We start from the raw sequence: 20,235 nt of genomic DNA on the forward strand, positions 1-20,235 counted from the left end.
TGTGTGCGTTTGTGTGTGTGCGCATAAAATGGATAGCCGTTGTCAGCCCAGACTAATATCAACTCCCACATGAACTGTTAATGCCAGACCAAGGACGGCATTCGCACGCGCGCACACAAAGTCACCGGCATCATCTCACACACAATATGAAGCCAGCAGATCATTAATCCACTCTGCAGTCTATTTGGAGGCCACTCTGGATGGAAAGAGGGAGAGACGGGGTGAGGCAGAGGGAGGGGGAAAGATGGAGACGGAGGGAAACAAAGAATGAATGAGAAAGAAAGAGAGAGGGCCAGTTATGAAATACTGAGTGCAGCCGGTTCTCATGTACATGCCTGTTTTCTCAGTGTAAGCACCACTGTTAGACGAAGAGGAGGACTGGGGAGATCAAGAGAGGAAGGGGGATTTACTAGATCCCAAACTGATCAAGAATCTGTGGGATGATCAGGATTCAGGATCCCCAGCCCTGTATTGAACGGATTATCAAACGTTTACAGCACGCCTCTTAATCTGATATAAAACTCCCCCTGGTCAGGCCAATCTGTTCTGAGGTGGTTACAGGTGGCGTTTTAGTTCTGATTAGACTCTTATTCAGATTACTAGCAGAATCCTAGTGTCATGTTAAAACATCCGTCAGTTTCTACATAGCTTGGCTTGTTAAATGATGTCAAAATAAGCAGATTTTACTGAATATAAAACAGCATTTTTTAGTTATTTACTAACTATTGTCATTTTAGCATGGTTCATAAACTGTAGATTTTCATTCTGTATGTTCAGTAAACCTGGAAGAGTCCATCTTTCTGACTATGATGCATTATGATCATACATGGATCTTAATTAGAAGATTATTTTTGGATGTCTGAACCAAAAAGTTGAATGAGGCTTTCCGTTTTGTGTGAGTCAGTATTTTAAAGTTCTACAGCTGTACCAACATCAGGCTCACGTGGTTACACACAGCTACATAAATCCTGGCTATAACAAATCTTTACACACGCACTCAAAACAAATAATAAATAAAAAAAAAAAATAATTCCATTTTCTCAAGCAAAGAGGCTTTGTAAACCAAACACTCTTGCATGCCACTCGTTCAGATGTTTGATGCGCTGCCAGGGATTTTACCAATTGGATTTTATTTTGAGTGTTTTGTTTATAGTGCAGTTAGTCTGTGTGGTATTATTTTAAGGTTTTATAGTTTATAGTCATCGTGCACCATTCACAGCAGAACTATTGATTCATCACAGTGAAACCACAGGTGTTACTAAGAGCATATACTGCAACTGCGTTCCAGTTCGCGTCTGCAAGCCGGCAAGCGCGGTTGCGGGGCACTAAAAAGAGAAATTCAAGATGCAATTCAGCCATTTCTAACTGTGTTATTTGCTTTTCCTGCTATGACATGTTTTCCTTTCGGCATGTCGAGGCTCAAACCAGCGCCGTGCTGATTTCAATGGCTGTTTTCAGTCTGTGACAACTTTGCATATATTAATTACTACGGCATCACATCGGCTTTCAGGGAAAAGTGCGGGGGAGGACTGAAGCAACCTTACTTTGACCTGAGCAGAAGTTTAATCAACGTGACTTAAAACACCCGAGTGGGTGTGCTCTCCGGCCCTTTAATGCAACAGTCAGAGTGGATTTTACTCCCTGTTCATGTCTGCGGGGAATGAGGAGACACACACTTTGCTTATGACCTCAACTGTCTCCATTTGCAAGTTTAATCTGGTTAAATTCTTATAGGTGAAATAAGGCTTTCCGATGTCCGGTCAGTTTATGGGGGTGGGAGCTGGATTAGGAGCTTTGCATGGGAGAAGGATGCAGGATGCCGGTTCGATGTGGGGGAGGTTAAAAACTGTAAAGTGTTTCATTCACTAGCATGGCGAAGCTTTGGGTCTGACTGCAGTTTGATAAATCACGTGTAAATCAAAGTGCGAGCCGCGTGCAAATTCATCCTGTGAAGTTCTCACCCAGTCACAAGCATCTGATCACACATTAGACGTCAAAAAGATATAGAATTTGTTAATTATTCAAAACACAAATTGGTGTCACAGGATTCAATACCTGCAGTTGTGTCTTGATTTCTTCAGTTCTTCAGGCTTGCAACTGGTTTCACTTACTCTCAACATTCAACTTGTTGCAGGCACTTAAAGACACTTCTTCCATCCTACTTATGTTTGCTGTTATGTTAAAGGGGAACTACTGTATTTTCCAACCTGGACTTTATTGCTGGCATATAATACGATCATTTACTCACCCATATAACTTTGGTGTCATTTTCAGTCCTTCGGAAGACATTTAGCTCCAGCGGAGCGCCGTGTATATCCATAGAGTGATCAGGGCACCGCAACACAGCCTCTAAATAACGCATTATCTGCCGCGGAACAATATTTTGTTATGATACGCTAGTGCTATTCCCTGTTGAGTCCACAGTTACCTGTTGTCATCATAACCCGGGGTCTGTAGATTGACCTACTAACCTATTATATGCCAGAAATAAGGTCCAAGTTGTAAAAAACGGCAGTTCCCCTTTAAATTCCTAGTCTCATTCTCTCCTTTGCACGGCAAACAGCTTGAAGACACATGATTTATATTATACATCTAATGACAGCCAAACAAAATGTGGAGAACGAGTGAATCACACATTACTGCTCCCCTTTGTTGTACCATTTATTTGTTCGCTCTCAGCCTTGAGAAATGTGGTAAACACAAGTGTCTGCAAATTAGAGAGAGGGTTAGGAGCGGGTTAGGGGATGTATAAATGCAACAAGCGCACTGACGTAAAAAGACACACTTTCTGTTTGTTTGCTCTTATTCTATGTTTTTTTTTTTTTAACAAGGAATTAGAGTTTTCAAATTAGTTTACCAGCACTTTTTCCTGCTATTGGAGAGCCGAGGCGACAGACTGAAGAGGACAAAGCGGTGCAAGTGAAAATTATTGTTCCATTTCTATTAGTGCAGAGTCACGTCGCAAAAACAAATTCGCAGCACTTTTACGCTCTAATGGCGCCGTCAATTCTTCGAGATCAAGAAATTACCAACTTTTTTTTTTTCCTCAGCACATTTTCTCTCTGAGCCAATGAGTAATCACATATTTATGTTTTTTTTTTTTTTCTCTGACACATTTAATTCCACGGTGAGTCATTAACTTCAGTAACTAAGTGAAGGCAGGGAAGCATGAAGAAGTTCACGTGCCTGTGAACGGAAGTACACACTTTCACTTCTTTGTGTGTGAAGACCTTGTTGACAAGATGTATTCTAAAGAGAATGGGTAAAACCTTGCTAAACATGTTCACAGAATACTGAGCTAATTACTGCCAGACAAATATTTGTGTATGCTGCAGTAGTATCTGTTTTAAATCTGGTGTCAAGGGTGATATTTCCACACTATTCCGCCAAAAAGGTTTGTCATAGGCAACACACACAGATCCTATTCAAACCCCAACTCTCCACCTCTTCTTTGAGGGTGTTTTATAAGTGTTTTATTTAAGTGTTGTGTTATCTATAAATGTGCCTCTTAAGCCGGGAGTCTCTGCAAAATTTCGTTATGTCCTCATGATGACAATAAAGACTCTTGATTCTTGACTTGGATGAAACGTCTTCGAGAAACTATTTGCCCACTTTTTTGGATATACCATGACTTGGATGGCTGAGATCCTTCACAGCTAAAGACGTTTTTGATGTTCCAGATTAAAAGGAAGATTTAGTGTTTGGTGGTTTTTCCTTATTGGACAGCACTGAAGACTGAGGGACCGTAGACGTACCTCATATGCAGGCGTCAACAGTATTCGTGTGAATCCTCTCTTTACACACCTTTAGAATTATATCTTGAATAGACTGTCTGAAGTTTGGTCTTCTAGAAAGTAGGACCAGATTACATAAATACAATATGCATGCACCCAGAAGCTAATTTGAACCAGTGTTGCTCTTTTGATTTGCATGAACACCCACACATCACCAGAAACTGATTCCTCCTCATACCCGATCAGCTCATACCTGGCTGGCTCCTCCTGTGTTTAAGTGTGACAATGAATAAAGCAGTTGTTTCATTCAAAAGGCCGAGCCTCTGTGTTTATTCCTCAGGTTATTGCAATTCCATGCACATAGATTTGTTTTTAACTGCGCTGCCTTAGTGTGTGATTTTAACATGGGGGTCTATGGGGATTTGCTACCTTTTGGAGCCAGCCTCAAACAGTCACTCAATGAACTGGAGTATTTTGCAATTCCTCAGGTTGCCACTCAGTCATGACCTAGGTAGCATGTGACATCATGACATCAGTAGAATGTGACATCAAGAGGTTTCCCTCGACGAGAGGCGGGGTACACCCTGGACAAGTCACCAGTCTATCACAAGGCTAACACAGGGAGACAGACAACCAAGAATCCTTTCAGCAAGTTTCCCAATGAAATGTTCAAGGGACAAAGCCTTCTCACGGCTTTATTTTATTTAGATTTATGGATCAAAGGCATACCCTGACTTGCACCTCCCCGGAAACGTAACCACACGTTGTAATTGCAACAACTGTGATTGGTCAAAAGTGCACTTCCTTTTTCTTTTACTTATCAAATCTCTTAGCGAAATTCTCCCTCCTTCTGCCGCCCACACACCAACTATTCAAACATCACTTCTCTTTTCTGCGTTGCAGTGATTTTAGTCGAAGAAACTGACATTCAACATGTATTACTCCAGCACGAGTCGCTCAGTTTCAAGCGCCATTGTGTGAAGTACCCAACACAGCTGGCTCGCCGGCAACTGACCTAATTACACCACAATACCGACACACCACCGCCACCCAAGTATAAATGCTCACAGCCATTCACTTAGGTCAGGATGTAGGCTCTATGTAGATCTGTTGTAGGAGTATAGATTTCTGAATTGAGTTCTTCAAGCCCACACAAGGAAATGACGCAAATCTAATTATCTGCGGCGAAACTCGTTCATTTCACCAATCCTATTCAAACCCCAACTCTCCACCAGTCTTTTAGAACTGAAGAAGCTACTTTTCCCCTGTAGCAAAACACCACATCCCATCCCCCCACAGAACCCTCACACATGCACCCTCCCCCCTCCGGCCACACACTCTCATCTTCTCACACACACTCACCTTCTAACATGACAAACAAACAGACCACCAGTATATGATGTATAGAGTAACCAAGTTACTCTATACATCATCATTAGATGCCTCATCTCATTATCAGATGTTACCAGTGATAGTCTGTTTTACAAGATCAAGAATGAACTGTCAGCACCATATTTTAAGTGGAAGCCATAAAACTCCAACTCAATCCCCCAACAATTAATGTTTTTAAAGCCCTCTTGTGTATGCATTTAATATTTGTGTTTTTGAAGACTATCAAGTGTTAGCATCAAAAAAGACTGGTTCAGAAAGTATATAGCACCAGTTATCTCTTTGATTTTGTCTTGTACCCAGAAAGAAAATATACATTTTGTGCTCAAAAGTGTTTCCAATCGAACATATGATCTTGTTTTTTGAGGATTTCCTGTGTCATGCGGGGCTAAACGGCTGTTGAGAAGCCCGTCCTCTCCACCACTGACCGTTTGGAAGAGGCGTCCTGATCTACCTAACGGAAGTCGATGAGAACTTTCCAACTCCCCGGTGAGCCTTTGAAGTGATAATAGCCACTGTCCAAACTCTCTCTCTCTCGCTCTCTCTCTCTCTCTCTCTCTCTCTCTCTCTCCAACACTTCCTGCCACAGTTATATGAACTCTGTGGCAGGTCATTTGTGATCAAAATTGCTCTCACATCTCCTTTTTCTCTTCCTCCTCTTTCTTTTCTTTTTACCTTTCCTCCCCTCTAACATTTTCTCTCCTCCTCCTCCTCCTGTCTCACTGCCCTCTCAGCTTCCTCCTCCACCTGTCTTTGTTGTTAGTCACAGGGGGGTATGGCTTTGTGTCAGGTCATGTGTTATCGACCACACACAGGCCTACACACACACATCCATACACTACACCAGAAATCTAATGCAGTACAACTGCAGAAAATCTTTTTTTTTTTTCTTTTTTTACCAAGTTTACACCATGACCTCTCAGTATTTCTCATTCTCTTTCTCTCTCTGAACCTAATTACTGTACAACCGTGGCCAAATATCTTTTAATATTCCTTTTTATTCCTAACAAGGTTGAATATTCAGTTGCTTAAAATACCTCTCTCTGCTTCTGCAGGTGCCCGCTCACTCCTACAAATTGTCTTTGGTTCCATCTCCCCACTTTTACATTGTGGATAGATGGCCCTCCTTGACTTCGTGTCCTGAATCAGAAGTGGAACTTTTTGCCGTGAATGTTTGTATCATTGATGAGCAGCCTTTCACGTTCCTTGTATTCAATGTCATCTGTAATGGATTAAACTCGGCCTTGATGGAACACAGAATCTGAATAACTTCATGATGCAACTTAGAGATATTGTTAGCTGATTTTAGAACCTATACATTTATTCATTCCTTCATGGGGGGGGGGCTGGGACCCTGGACAGGTCTCCAGTCTATTACAGGGCTAGAACCAATATTACAAGGACTAAAATCTTTAACATGAAGTCCTTTTCAGTCCTGTGCTCTATTTTAAACCTGTTTCTTAATTATTTATATCCTGTCCCTTTACATTTATTTCTTATTGATCTTTAGATGCTGCAAAAAATCTCACTGTGGACATTCTCCCACCTCAGTGGTGGCTGAGGTTCAGACTCCCCCCCAGACCTCTGTCTCTTTTTCTCTCATCCCACTATTTCTAACCCTTCTTCCCTTCCCTTCCGTAATACTTCACCTCTTCTCAACACACACGCACACACACTCAGAGTGTGGGCAGTGTCAGGCTGAGCACCTTTGAAGTCCTGTGTGTGTGTCTCCTGTGGTCTGAGCCATCAAAGTTTCCATTTATTGGTTGCTGTGTGACAGGCTTCTACCTCTGACACACTGTCCTCCCCTCTCTCTCTAACACACACACACACACACACACACACACACTTTCCAGACACATTCCCGGCCATGTGAATTACAGTACAACCAAGACACAGAGCCACTTTGACCTTCAACACTTGCAACCCTCAGTGCGCCATAACTCAGAACAAAGTTTACTGACAGAGAGAAACTTTTGGATTCATTTCCACTGCAGGGCTCAGCAATAAGCTTGCTCCTCTGGGACAAACTGACACTTTTAATCCCACAAATGGATATTGTCTCCATTTGTTTGTTATTGTATATAACTTAGCAATAGCTGCTGACTCATTGTTGATAGCAAAGGACCTCCCGATGACTGTGTGAGGTGAATTCGGCATTTGGCCTCATAGTGACTCCTTACTGTGAAGTATTAAAGGGATGAAAACACTGGTCTTGGTTGGATTACAAAAGTTTTGAGGTTCTGTGATTAATGCTGTGACAGCAATACAGTGGATGAGGGTGGAATATTGTTTGTGGTGCTCACAGCCTCCAGAAATTGCATTTTTGTTCTTAGTGGGATAGTTCACACCGTGTATTGTTGACGGAGGATTGCCTGTCCTTAGCCCTAACCCTAAGTGTCATTTTTTATCAAGTGACATGATAAAATGACACGCATTGGGCATTAATCATGAAATTATGATTAATCATGGCTGAATTGGAGTGCCATTTATAAAGTGGTGTTTTCATTACTGCAACAGTGCATAACAATGTCTCTGAACAACATTTGGCATTTGATTAAAATGCTACATCAGGCCTCTCTGCACCCTTGAAAACCCATAATTTGGGAACTTCATACATGGAAATAACATGCACCACAACTAATGTGATTGCACAAACACATTGGTTATATTTCATTAAAAATGATCAAGTGAATTTGGAGCAAAGATTTGAAATGGTGGAAAAACATGAAAATGCAATTAGTTGCTGAGATTAGACAGAATAACTAGTCCGTGTAGTGTCCAGTGAGGGTGGTGGTATAGAGCTCTGGTAGCTGACGTCACCCTGCGCCGGCAATCACAACACCGCCATATTGGGAGGAAAGCCCGCTTTTTGAATTACTATTTGGTTGATAACTGCGGGCAACTAACTAACTTGTCCTTGTACCAGTTAAATCCGAAACTACATTTTTTTGCAATAAAACAAGCAAGAAGCAGGCACGAGGAAACGGAAAAGTGGGATCCCCCAAAAGTGATCGTTTGTGTAGCGATCACTATATCAGCTACAGAATGCAGTGTTTTCCAAGTGTCATGTCTTATTTTTTTAGCATGTTTTTAACACGATGTCAAATAGATTTCTTTTCATAAAGGCAAGTTAGGCTAATGTTTATAACGTGGATTACAAAGGGGCACTAAAACTACTCACAATGAGAGAAAAATTTGGGATTAAACAGTTACTTGTTATTGTAGCTGCATTACTGTCATGAACATCCTCAGAAAAAAATCCAGATACTCCGGATAATGATACAAATAAGGATACGGATACAGATAATCAGGATACTGCGGGTCAGGAACACTGTCCGTACTGGCTGTTTCAATGGTCCAAAAAAGCACACCTGGGGCATGATAAGGGTCCTTGATATGTAATCTGTCAAGGTTTGCCTTGTACTGGTCAATTTCTATCTGTTTAAAGTGCGCAGTAAACTCTGACGGCCTGAAATCAGCGCTGGCGCCATTCATTTTTCCCCAGTGTTTTCCTGCCAATATGGCAGCGTTAACAAAAAAAAGTCACGTGACGCCAAGAGCTCTATAGGCTCTTAAACATGGCTGTAATTAACAGTGGAAGAAGTGAGGGAGGAGGATGAGAAATGTGTTCTTGTCTGTACTGCAAGTGTTCATGTGGACTTGAGAAATGTCATCACTCGCTGCCCAAGTACTGTTCCAATTCAAAGCAAGCAAAGTAATGTGTTTTTGACCCACATATTTTATTGAGAGTCATAATAATAATAATGGAGTGTGTAGACAGGGAACCTGCTCAAGGCACCCCTGCCACGGACATAGTGGGGATTCCAATCTGTGACTTTCCCGTCCCAAAGCTGCGCCTCTATGTAATCGCATCCCACAATGTAACTTTCGCAGACTTGGGACAGCCAGGGATTCCAGAATGCATTTTGCGGTTACAGAATGATCATACTGAGTCTTCCTATCCTCCAGAGTTTGTACTTCAGAGTCCAACTTGTCAAATCATATCCAAAAAAACTGCTGAAAACATGAGGCAACTGGACTTTTAGAGTTTCTTGAAGATGTTTCTCCACTCATCCAAGTAGCTTCTTCAGGTCTAAAAGACTGGTGGGGAGTTTAGGTTTTAAATAGGAACATCTGTGGGTGTTGCCCATCAGACACTTGTATGTTATCTTCAAGAAACTGAACAAGTCTATTTGCCCTTGTTTTCAGCTTTTTTGGATATATGAACTGGATGACGGAGAACCTTTACAGACAACTTGTCAAGTCCGAAACCAAGTGCACAAGCCTGAAGTTTGCAAATAATGATCCTATTAGGCAAGTTTTAATTATTCTTTCATATCAGCTAATATAATTTTTTTTTTTAATATTTCAAATATTCAAAGATTTTATAAATATAATAGTTGGGTCAGTAATCGGTTCATACTACCAGATTGCGTCCAGATTTGGCAAAAAAAATTCAAACCCGTTTGAATGTCTACGACGGAGGTCAGGTCTGTTCCCCTCATACACTTGCAGTTTCACGTTTTCACCCCCTCACGCACTAACAACCGAGTTTTGTGCCAACTACCCATGCTGACGGTCCCCAATTAGTGCGGACTGGTGCAGACTTTGCCCTGTGGGGAATTGTGGGCTAAAATCTTGTAGTGTGTCCTTAGCTTTAACAGTTAAAACAAAAAAAAAAAACAGCTAAAATCACTTCAAACAGATGTTAAAAAACTTTTCTGCACCAGTTTTTTTTTACAAATGTTGATGAATGAAATATGTTTTGGATTCATGGCCGGTGGTGTAGAGTTTTTCGGATGATTAAATATTACTCGTGTTTTCATGTTTTTCGATGTAATCCCAGTAGCTCACAGTGCTAGGATCCTCCTGCAGCTAAATGTGTAACGAGACACAAGTAACAACGATGTCTAGGTCCGGGAGGAGAATCTGAAATTTAAAAAAGAAACAAAAAAAACAAAAAAAAAAACGAACAAAAGGCCTCATGTATTGTTGTTTTCTCAAACCTCTTTTTTTTTTTTTTTCTTGAACAGCTTCATGAATGAATTCTCTCTCTTGAATAACGAGCTACAGAGAGCGCATTTGTTTCCAAAGCCTCCAAGAAACAAAGATGGCATATGGGAGAAAAGCACTCCGGAGCTTGGTCTGTGCCGCTTAATTAGCGGGCAAGTGCTGGCTCGGAGATATCCACGTTTCTGCTCTCATTTCATGCTGTGGAAATAGAGAATAAAAGACACTCGCAGATGTCTGGAATTCATGGAAAGCTAATTGTCTATGCCACTTTGTTGGCTTGTTAGGCCTTTGATTTTCTCACTTCTCACACTTCTGTCTCTTTTGTGGTACATTGCTTCATACCCTCCATCCTCCTTCCCTTCCTCCCACTAAGTCGCTCTCATTTTCTTCCATGCGGCTGCGATATCAGAGAGCAAATCAGCATCGCTGTCATTGTTTTTTCAGGCCTATTTAATAGCTGTTGACTTGACAGGACATGTAATGATTTCTGCCTTATTTAATAGCTGCAGCTGTAATCATTTGTGTTTTTTTTAAAGCAGTAGACTTGCTGTAGATGTAATCAGAGACTTAATGACGTGTGACGCTGTCTGCCGACTGGCTGGTTCATTTTTAGAACAATCACGATGAGCTTTAATTAATAAGCTGAAAGAAGAGTCTGACAGAGCCTGAATGCAAATCCTCTTGTCGCTGTCTCTTTTTGTCTCCGTGTCTGTTTTTTTTTTTTTTTTTTTGGATTCACTCTTTGTATCAGAATATCCTGACACATTATTTTTTTTCCCCCCTAATCACTGGTTGGTTTCCTTCCTGATCTGCATTTTGAGGGAACATTTTCAGTTTTTCTCACTTTGTCCCCCTCCTTTTCTTTCCCCTATTTGCCTTCCTCTCACTTTCCTCCCTTCCCTTACCTTCCGTCTCCCTGACTTTCTGTGTTTATGTTTTTATTTCCATTATAAACAGATCATTAGCCCTGTCTCTGACAAATGACTCCGCGCTTAACATTTTGAATTAAAGGCAATATCTTTGTTATTAAAACGTCTTCTATTTATCATGCTCACCTGCTCGCATCGCAGCGGGAGCGACTGATATGTATGCGAGTCAGACCAAAAGCAATTTATATGTTTGTCTTTGTGGCTGAATTAATATTTATTCATTACTTTTCTTTTACTTCTAATCAGCCAGGCCTCATTTCCCACTTACTTTCTCCGCACACTCTCATGACTAAGAAATGAAGGAAAGTCACAGTACTGTCCACGGCGGGCCCTGTCGTGGTCTCGACAGTGCTCAAGGGCATTTTGGCAGGGGTAGGAGAAATAAACACGGGAATAAAAGAAATATGCATGTTGGGTTGACAACTGTAGAAAAACAACATGATGGTGAACAACAGCTTTTGCAAAGTAGGATCCATTTGAGCATTTACCATTTATTTATTCGTGCCCAACTTTCTCTGTGTTATTTTTTTTATGTTAACAAAAGCGGAATACTCGATGAAGAACGATGATTTGTTGAGCACTGCACTGAAAAAACTCTAAGCTACCATATCTGATAAAACGAATTATACTGAACTGCATCACTTCTTTTTCCTTTCCAGGCGATCATTTATAATAGCGGTTGTATGTTTTTTGTCTGAATGAATACGGCAAAACTCTGCTGATGCAGGAGCAACCCTGTTGAGTATAGTTGGTCTTTAATGCAACTCAGGACGCTTTGAGTTCACACTAGCAAAGGAATACGGACACATGCGACCCAGACTACCTCCAAATGTGGTCAGAGATCTGATCGCCCAGGTCAGATCTTAATGCAACATCTGCACAGGCCTTTAGACACTTAAGTATCACTTATTATATTGAATGTAACCCTTATATGTAACCCTTATTGTGCACTCACACTAGCAGTAAGGCGACAAACTACAGTAGTGACCCGTCAACCATTCATGTGTATCTGGTTCACCTGTTCTCATTCATCTTCTGTAACTGCTTGTTCCTGTGAAGGGTCACGGGGTCTGCTGGAGCCTATCCCAGCTGTCATCGTGCGAGAGGCAGGGTACACCCTGGACAGGTCTCCAGTCTATCGCAGGGTTAACACAGAGAGACAGACAACCATTCACACTCACATGCACACCTATGGCCAATTTAGAATCACCAATGAACCTAACCAGCATGTCTTTGGATGGTGGGAGGGAGCTGGAGTACCTGGAGAGAACCCACGCAGACACAGGGAGAACATGCAAACTCCACACAGAAAGGCCCAGTCAGCCCATGGATTCGAACCTGGGACCTTCTCGCTGTGAGGCATCAGTGCTAACCACCTCTCCACTGTGCCGCCCTCACCTGTTCTTGTGTTGAGTATATATACTGATCGGCCACAACATTAAAACCAGCAGAAGTAAATAACATTGACCTTCTCGCAACAACAATGTTCTACTGGGAAACATTTGGACCTGGCTTTCATGTGTCATGCTACACAGACATGTAGCACCCACCTACACCAGACCAGGCACCCCCACCCCATGACACAGGCACACACACAAAAACGGTTTAGGAACAACTCAAAAAACATCAAACAACAAACACAGCACAAGGTGTTGACCTGGCCTCCAAATTCACTAGACCCCAAACTGATCACGTATCTGTGGGATGATCCACAGAGGCCCCCCTCCTCAACCCATAGGACCTAAAGGCCCCAATTAACGACATTCTGTTGCCAGACACCACAGGACACCCTCAGAAGGCCCATGTCCATTCTCTGATGAGACACAACTGTTTTGGAGACACAAGGGAGACCTACACAATATTAGGAAGGTGGTGATAATGTTATGCCTGATTGGTGTATAGTCATTGTCACTGCCAACGCTGACTTGTAACTTTTGTTCTTCTTCTTGTCTGATCTTATTGTTTGTGGCATATTATGGTATGCATTACTGGGAGAACCATAGTAGTGAGATACAATGTACTTTAGTTTGATTCTCAGAATAAAAGTTAAGAAATGTGTCTTATTGGTTGTGGAGGACAGGTCAGCAGAACTGCTTAGTCAGCAACTTATTGACCTTCATTGGACCTGTCCATTTCAAATAGCGTGGTGTGAAACATAATTTAAAACAAAATCATCCTGCATCCATTATCCGGACTGGGACTTGAGCCTATGCCTGCTGATAGTGGGCAAGACAACCTAAAAAGGTCACCAGTCTAATCAGCTAACACAAAAACACAAATAACCACTTACATTAAGATGCAAACCTCTGGCCAATTTAGAATCACCAGTTCACATAGCATGCACAGTATGTCTTTGGACCGTGGGAGGAAGCTGGAGCACCTGGAGAAACCTGCACAGGCTCAGGGAGAAGGTGCAAGCCGCAAAAAAGGTCACTGCCTGCCCACGGGTTCACACCAAAACCTTCTTGCTGTGAAGTGAGTGCTAACCACTGCACCACCGTTCTGCCCTAGAGGCAAAAATGCAATTACAGGTGGAACAAAAAAGAAAAATCCTTTACTGTTTGGTTACACTCATGAGAGCAACAGGGAGAGTCAGTGGTTTACTTCTTCATTTAACAGTCATTTACCATAGTTAACTAATTTCACACACAGACACACACATACAAATCACTGCCAGTGAGCATAATATCATGGCACAGTCAACAATCATTTCATCGCGATTAACTTGTTCGAAAGCGAGCATCATTGTCTGGTTGAATCTCTCACGTCTCCCAGGGGTGCATGGCCTTGTGCCTCACGCACAGAAAACACTCACAGAAGAAGAAGAAGAATTCCACACAGTGAAAGCGCCTTCAAACGTGGATGTTTGTGACAAATCAACAGACTATGACTCAGCCAGTGACAGCTTGCATGCATAACATTTCAAGTATACGGGCTGACGTTGTTTTTCCTCACAGTGACTCACGGAGGAGACCACTTTACGCTCAAACCACCTCCAGTCACATGAATCACACATGACATTCTACACAAAGACAGCTTATTGGTTCTGATGCATGCAGTAGGCATTGATCCGTCCCACATTTGAAGTATTTACATACTAAAGTAGTTTTCTTTCTTCTCATGTCTTTATTGATTTTAATCCCATAACAAATGCACTATATTCGTATGTAGCACAGTGTATTACAACTTTTTGAATAACCCACCCACCCCCACTTCCCCTCAACATAAATTCTATTTTGCTATCTCTTACTTGCCACCTACAAACACACACTATATATACAGCATATGGACAATATTTGTTTGTCAAGGTTCTCATCCAGGTCATGGTGTATCCAAAAACGAAGTTGAAACAAGGGCAACTGTTCCTTGAAGATGTTTTGCCACGGACAATATGGACAATATTTCTTCAGCCCAGTTGTAGTAATTATTATTAATCATTAGAGATTGTAAATGAAGTACGAAATAAAAGGAAATTATGAAACATCAATCAGAATACAACTTTAGCTCACCGCATCAAATGTGTCAGAAGAAAAAGAAGCTGAATTGGTTCAATAGAAGCTGACCATGATGGAGCCCCGTCTTCAACATTGCTGCCCAGGTGGGTTATGGCTTTGTTCATCTTTTCAACGGGTGTTGCTGCCTCCATGTTTCTGTGCCCCCTGGAAACTAGTCACGCCACTTGGTGTTAATGCCACGTGGTGTTAACGCCACATGGGAGCAATCATGCTCAGAAATAACAGATTCGTTCCTAACAGAAACGACCAGATCAAGCGTTTACATGGTCATTATGAGCTAATATTTCAGCGGATTATCAAAGGTTTACACCACACCACACGTTGGTCTAGTCGGTCGTAACTGGCTCATTTTTCATATTATAAGTGTAATACCGGTGCCCCTGCAAACGTAGCAGCTGACCCCTCAGAGACATCCAGAATAGCTCTGGCCACATAATATCTGCTGGACACATCCTCAGTAGAGCGAGCTGGGGAAGAGCGTGCTGGTAGCGGATGGTGACGACAATCTGTCAAAATCAAATGAATGTGTTGCTGGAGCAAGGTGAGCTTGATGCAGAACTTCCCCCCAGGAGAGATGCCATCATTCATGCATTGCTTTTGAAAAAAAAAACTAAAATCAAATAAACCTCCCAAGCTCACCTACAGCAGAGAGAATGTGTAAAGGAAAACTCAGCTTGTATCTTAATTAAAATGTTGAAGGCAACAATTTAACGAGTGCAGAGCCGCTTTTTAACGTGCGACGGCGCAGCTGCAGCCTACAGTCCGGGCCTCCTCCCGCAGCATTTCTGGGGAGGGAGCGATTCGGTTAGGTGCAGGTGTGCCTCATTAACCGACCACGGCACCGCTGGCTCCGTCCTCCTCAGTGCTCCATCACCTCTTAGGCTGTAAGCCACAGCCACATTACTCCTACCAAACGAGGAAGCCTTCCCACTGCCACTCAAACGCTCTGACAGTTCATTTAAATACTATCTCTTTATTTAACGGGGCAATTATTGGCCTGCCATGTTGAAATCTGTCACCAACTACCTACGTAATAAATATGTGTATAGAGGCTGCTTCGTTCTAGGGGCGGTTCCAGACTTTGTTTGCATTAAAATAATAACTTTCATTAAGCTTCATGTCTTGAGTATAAATTGGCAAGATTTCTGTTCTTAGTTTTGCTACAACCATATAGTCATGTGGCCATATGGCTGTAAGATTCTGTGGGTAAAATTGGACTGGCGACCTGTCCAGGGTGTACCTCGCCTACCTGACCCTCCAGGGGACAAACGGTTAAAGAAAACGAATGAATGACCGGCAACGCTGCCAGCCCTCAGTTAAGCAGGTTCTTCTTTGCATTGTTCCTGGATTGTTTTTACTCTGTTAAAATAACCAAAAATAACCTGCCATCAATACATACATAAATTGTGAGTTTATATTCTGGTACCTTTCACTTGCAGTCCCGGAAAGTTTCTAGTGTTTGCATCCTGAGGGTAGAGCAGTGGTGAAAGGTTAACTCACCTTCATAATGTCAGTGCTTTGTAGAAACAAGTCAAACTTTCTTTGCCTAACAGTGAGTGGGGCACACGGACCTTTCCAAAGTACAAATGGCATCTGATATGTGCTGGTTGGAGCTTTCTTACCTTAACTATAAACTACTGAGACTTACTTCTGGCTCGCTTCAGCACAGAAGCAGCAAGGATCTTTAAAATACACCCTAAAGATGTTGACCTCACAGCGAGAAAAACACCTCCCAGCTCTCACTTTAACAACCCACCTACATAGAGTATTGACTGGAAACATTGCGCCTACCGTACAAATTGCCTAATGTGGGCAATAAACACTGTCAGATGCCCTGATAGCAAAATAAATGAACTTTCTAACTTCCAGTAAACTTACTTGTATACTCACAGAGTGAAATATTAGATTAGGTTCTTAAATGTTTAAAGTGGAATTGTTCTCTTTAAGGCCGGCACAGTGGCGTGGTGGTTAGCACTGATGCCTCACAGCAAGAAGGTTCGAATCCAGGCCAACTGGGTCCTTTCTGTGTGGAGTTTGCATGTTCTCCCTGTGACTGCGTGGCTTCTCTCCAGGTACTCCAGCTTCCTCCCACCATCCAAAGACATGTTGGTTAGGTTCATTGGTGATTCTTAACTGGCCATAGGTGTGCATGTGAGTGTGAATGGTTGTCTGTCTCTCTGTGTTTGCCCTGCGATAGACTGGCAACCTGTCAGGGTGTACCCCGCCTCTCGCCCGATGACAACTGTGATAGGCTCCAGCCTCCCCGGCAACCCTCCAGAGGACATGTGGTTACAGAAAATGAATGAATGAATGCTCTCTTTAAAGGTACAGACACACCAAACATCAATTAACTATCTGCAACCCTGACTGACTATGATGTTGCCCCAAAAGATTGCACTTGAAGACACCGCAACACTGCGAGAAAGGAAATGACCCCTTTCCAGCAGGTGGCGGTAGCCTCCATTCATCATTCACAAAAAAGCTATTAGCTGGGAGGATGAAAAACGACAAGACCCTTTTGTGTGCCCTTTGAACATCTATCAGTTTTGTTTCTCTCCTCGTGCACTGATTTGCTAAGCTTATCAGCCAATCAGAGTGCTCTGTCACACTCCGCCGCTGATTCGTCCTGTCGAGTTGGCTGAAAAGCCACTGACAAGAGTGGTAGCAACAGTGAAAAACAAGGGTCCCAGATGGTCCCAACTTCCCATCGGCTTGATGTGCCACGGCCTTAAGCTTCAGTTTAGAAAGACCTTGTTGCTTGGTTGCCTCTTTTTGTTCTCACCGCTGCGGTTTTGCATCGCTTTGTTACCGGCCAGGGACTGCGAGAGTAGCTGAGGGTCAGAACAAACTTTAATAAGTAAATGGAGTCTTTGATTTGCAGCGCATCTCTGATGTGAAAGCCAGTGCCTGCAGTAATGTGCAAAAAAACAAAGCAGCTCTGTATTTTCCCGTACTTCCCGATACTCTATGTGTGGAACAGAGCACAAAGCCCGTCCTGATCCGTAACTCTTAAAGATACGAGTCCCAATTCCATTTTGAAAATTAAAATAAAAAAAGCTCGGCCATTTTCTTTAACTCTGGGGATAGTGTGGCTTTTAGGAAATGTGACACTTCTAGGGGTGAACAAATGCATGTTTTCAGCTTCCTGCAACAGCTTAGTGCTTTAGCATTTACTGCATCAGCACTATTGTGTGTTAACTCGACATCACCAACAGGTAATGGGACTGAAGGAAAAAATCACAGGGTGCACTAAGTGTGGCTCATTCATTCCTGTGGGTTTGCTCAACAATGGAACTCTATAGACAATTTTAAATCATCTGGAAAGAATATATGCCCTGCTGTATTATTTATTTTTCAAATTACAGAGCATTGTGTGTGTGACCCTCTAACTTCAAGTATCAAAAATAAACATTACGTACACTACAGATAGTTTCCCCTGCAGATATTTATCTAAAAGACAGTGGGTAGGTGGATGCCCAAGGCTGGAGATAAACACAGTAAGTAAATACCCTTCACAAAATGTGTGCTCACATCGTATGAAAGATGGCATATTTACCTCTACACATGCCTCTTAGCTTCCACTTTAAAAACATTAAAGCACGTCTTTTCTGGGAGAAAGGTCAGCGCAACCTCTCCAGGATATACTGTATCTGTCTGAAGCCTGTGAAGCTGAACCAGATAAATGTGGATGAAAACCTCAGATCTGTAGTGTTGACAAAATATAGGTTCTCTTGTCAAATATGCCCTACAAGAGATGGATATATCTTCCAGATGTAGGTCGACAGCATGGAAACTCTCAGCTGATATAAAAGCAGGTAGAATCTTAAAATATGTTGTGTTTTTCTTTTTAATATTTTCATATTTTCATGAACTAGTAAATATGAAGCGTATATGAACGTTGTCCATTCGTGTCTAATCAGGATTTCCCACGGTAGGCTGTGAAAAGCTCTTGGACATGTGCTGAATCCTTGTTTTTCATGGTTATAACTCGGCCAAAGAACCAACCCCAGTGGTCATGTCTGATACCTCTCCCAATACACACCATTACTAGTGGGATTAAAAGGATTGTGGTTTAACACACACACGGAGGGTTAGAGAGGCAATGTCAGACAAGGGGCTCTGGCAGCGGAAGACAAGACCCGAGCCAGTGAAGCATTCTGAAATGAAAGAGAAAATGTGGGGGTAAGAAACAGGACGTACGGGGAGAAAAGAGAAAGGGAGAAAGGGAGTTTGGGGAAGCGCAAAGATGAGACGAGCTGGCTGACAAACGCCAAAACCTGGAGTCAAACTCACAACATCTTGAGTGCGGCATGTGTCTTAGCCTGCTGCACCGCAGAGCATCCTGGTGTGTCTAACATGCTTTGGTTTCAGTCCATTTGGAAACAAATTCAAAGTGCAGAGACCCAGTTCTCAACAGAGGGGAGGCGTGTGTGCTTTTTGGTGTGTTTTTATTCAAGAAGTGTTCTATTAGGTGAACTCCCCGCTGTTTCTATCACTTGTGTGATGTTCTCCTTGCATATGTGAATAAATCTCTTTACTGTGCACAGCGTGACATGGTTCAGTTGTCACAAATTTGAAACCCAGATCCATCAACTAAATAAACACTGGCTGCTGTACATGGATACCAAAATTGCACGAAAAATCATAACCAAATACCTCATGTAACCGCCTCAACCAGAACAGCCTGGCCCGATAAGATGGAATTTTCAGTCAGAATGAGACGGGTGGTGTAAACCTTTGCTTCATGTGCCTCATGTGTCGTAAACATCACGTAATGTGAAGGTTTCCAGGATGGACAGAAACGTGGAGGTAGCTAAGCAACGAGTTGTTCAATGTTGTCAGTAAAGTTGGGATTAAAAAGGTCTTCTTCTGTTGTACTTTTAGCAGATTTGTCACTCCGTGGCAGGCAGGACAAGATCATTGTATTTAGCACTGAACCGCCAAGTTGGAAGAAATATTGTCCATATACAGTAAACGTAGTAGCAGTCAGTGGTTCATTAGGCATTGTGTCAAGATCTGCTACAACCCCAAAAATAGCAAAGGATGGACTTGTTACTCTTTGCAAATAGGATAACATCAAATTTCCTGGAGGAAAAAAAACAAATATCATATTTTATGCGTCAAAGAGGGAATATTGTTCCGTCAACAATAACACATCATTGTTTCATATCGTAGAAACACAATGACTTGACTTAGCCTCGAAGCCAGGCCCCGGTTCCCCAACCTACACATTTTCGGTGGCGTAAAGTTGGCCTGGAACCACTCCCATGGCAACTTATCATGCTCTGGCAAAGATCTGCCGGGCCGATCGAATCGTTTGGGTGGGCTTTAAGTGGTGACAGCAACATAGACATGTCATGGGAGCGCCGTTGGGTTGAAGTCTGCAATTGTGTCTGTTGTAAAAGCTGCTGAGAGGAGAATCTCTTTAAATAATGAACAAATAACTCTCCTCTGACTGGTTGTAGGACTATCCGATTGTGTGCAGGGAGGTTATCAGTTGAAATACCAATGATGGAGTATTAAAATTCTGATATGATCCAGCACCTCTGGCAAAGTTTGGTCCGTCTGTTTTCCTCTGCCTGACTTTAGTAAAAGAAGTAACAAAACGGGAAAGATCAATCTGAAGCATGTTCTGAAAGCCTGTATGAAAAG

This window comes from Chelon labrosus, assembly GCF_963514085.1.
Source record: "Chelon labrosus genome assembly, chromosome: 15".
In the NCBI taxonomy this organism is placed as follows: domain Eukaryota; kingdom Metazoa; phylum Chordata; class Actinopteri; order Mugiliformes; family Mugilidae; genus Chelon; species Chelon labrosus.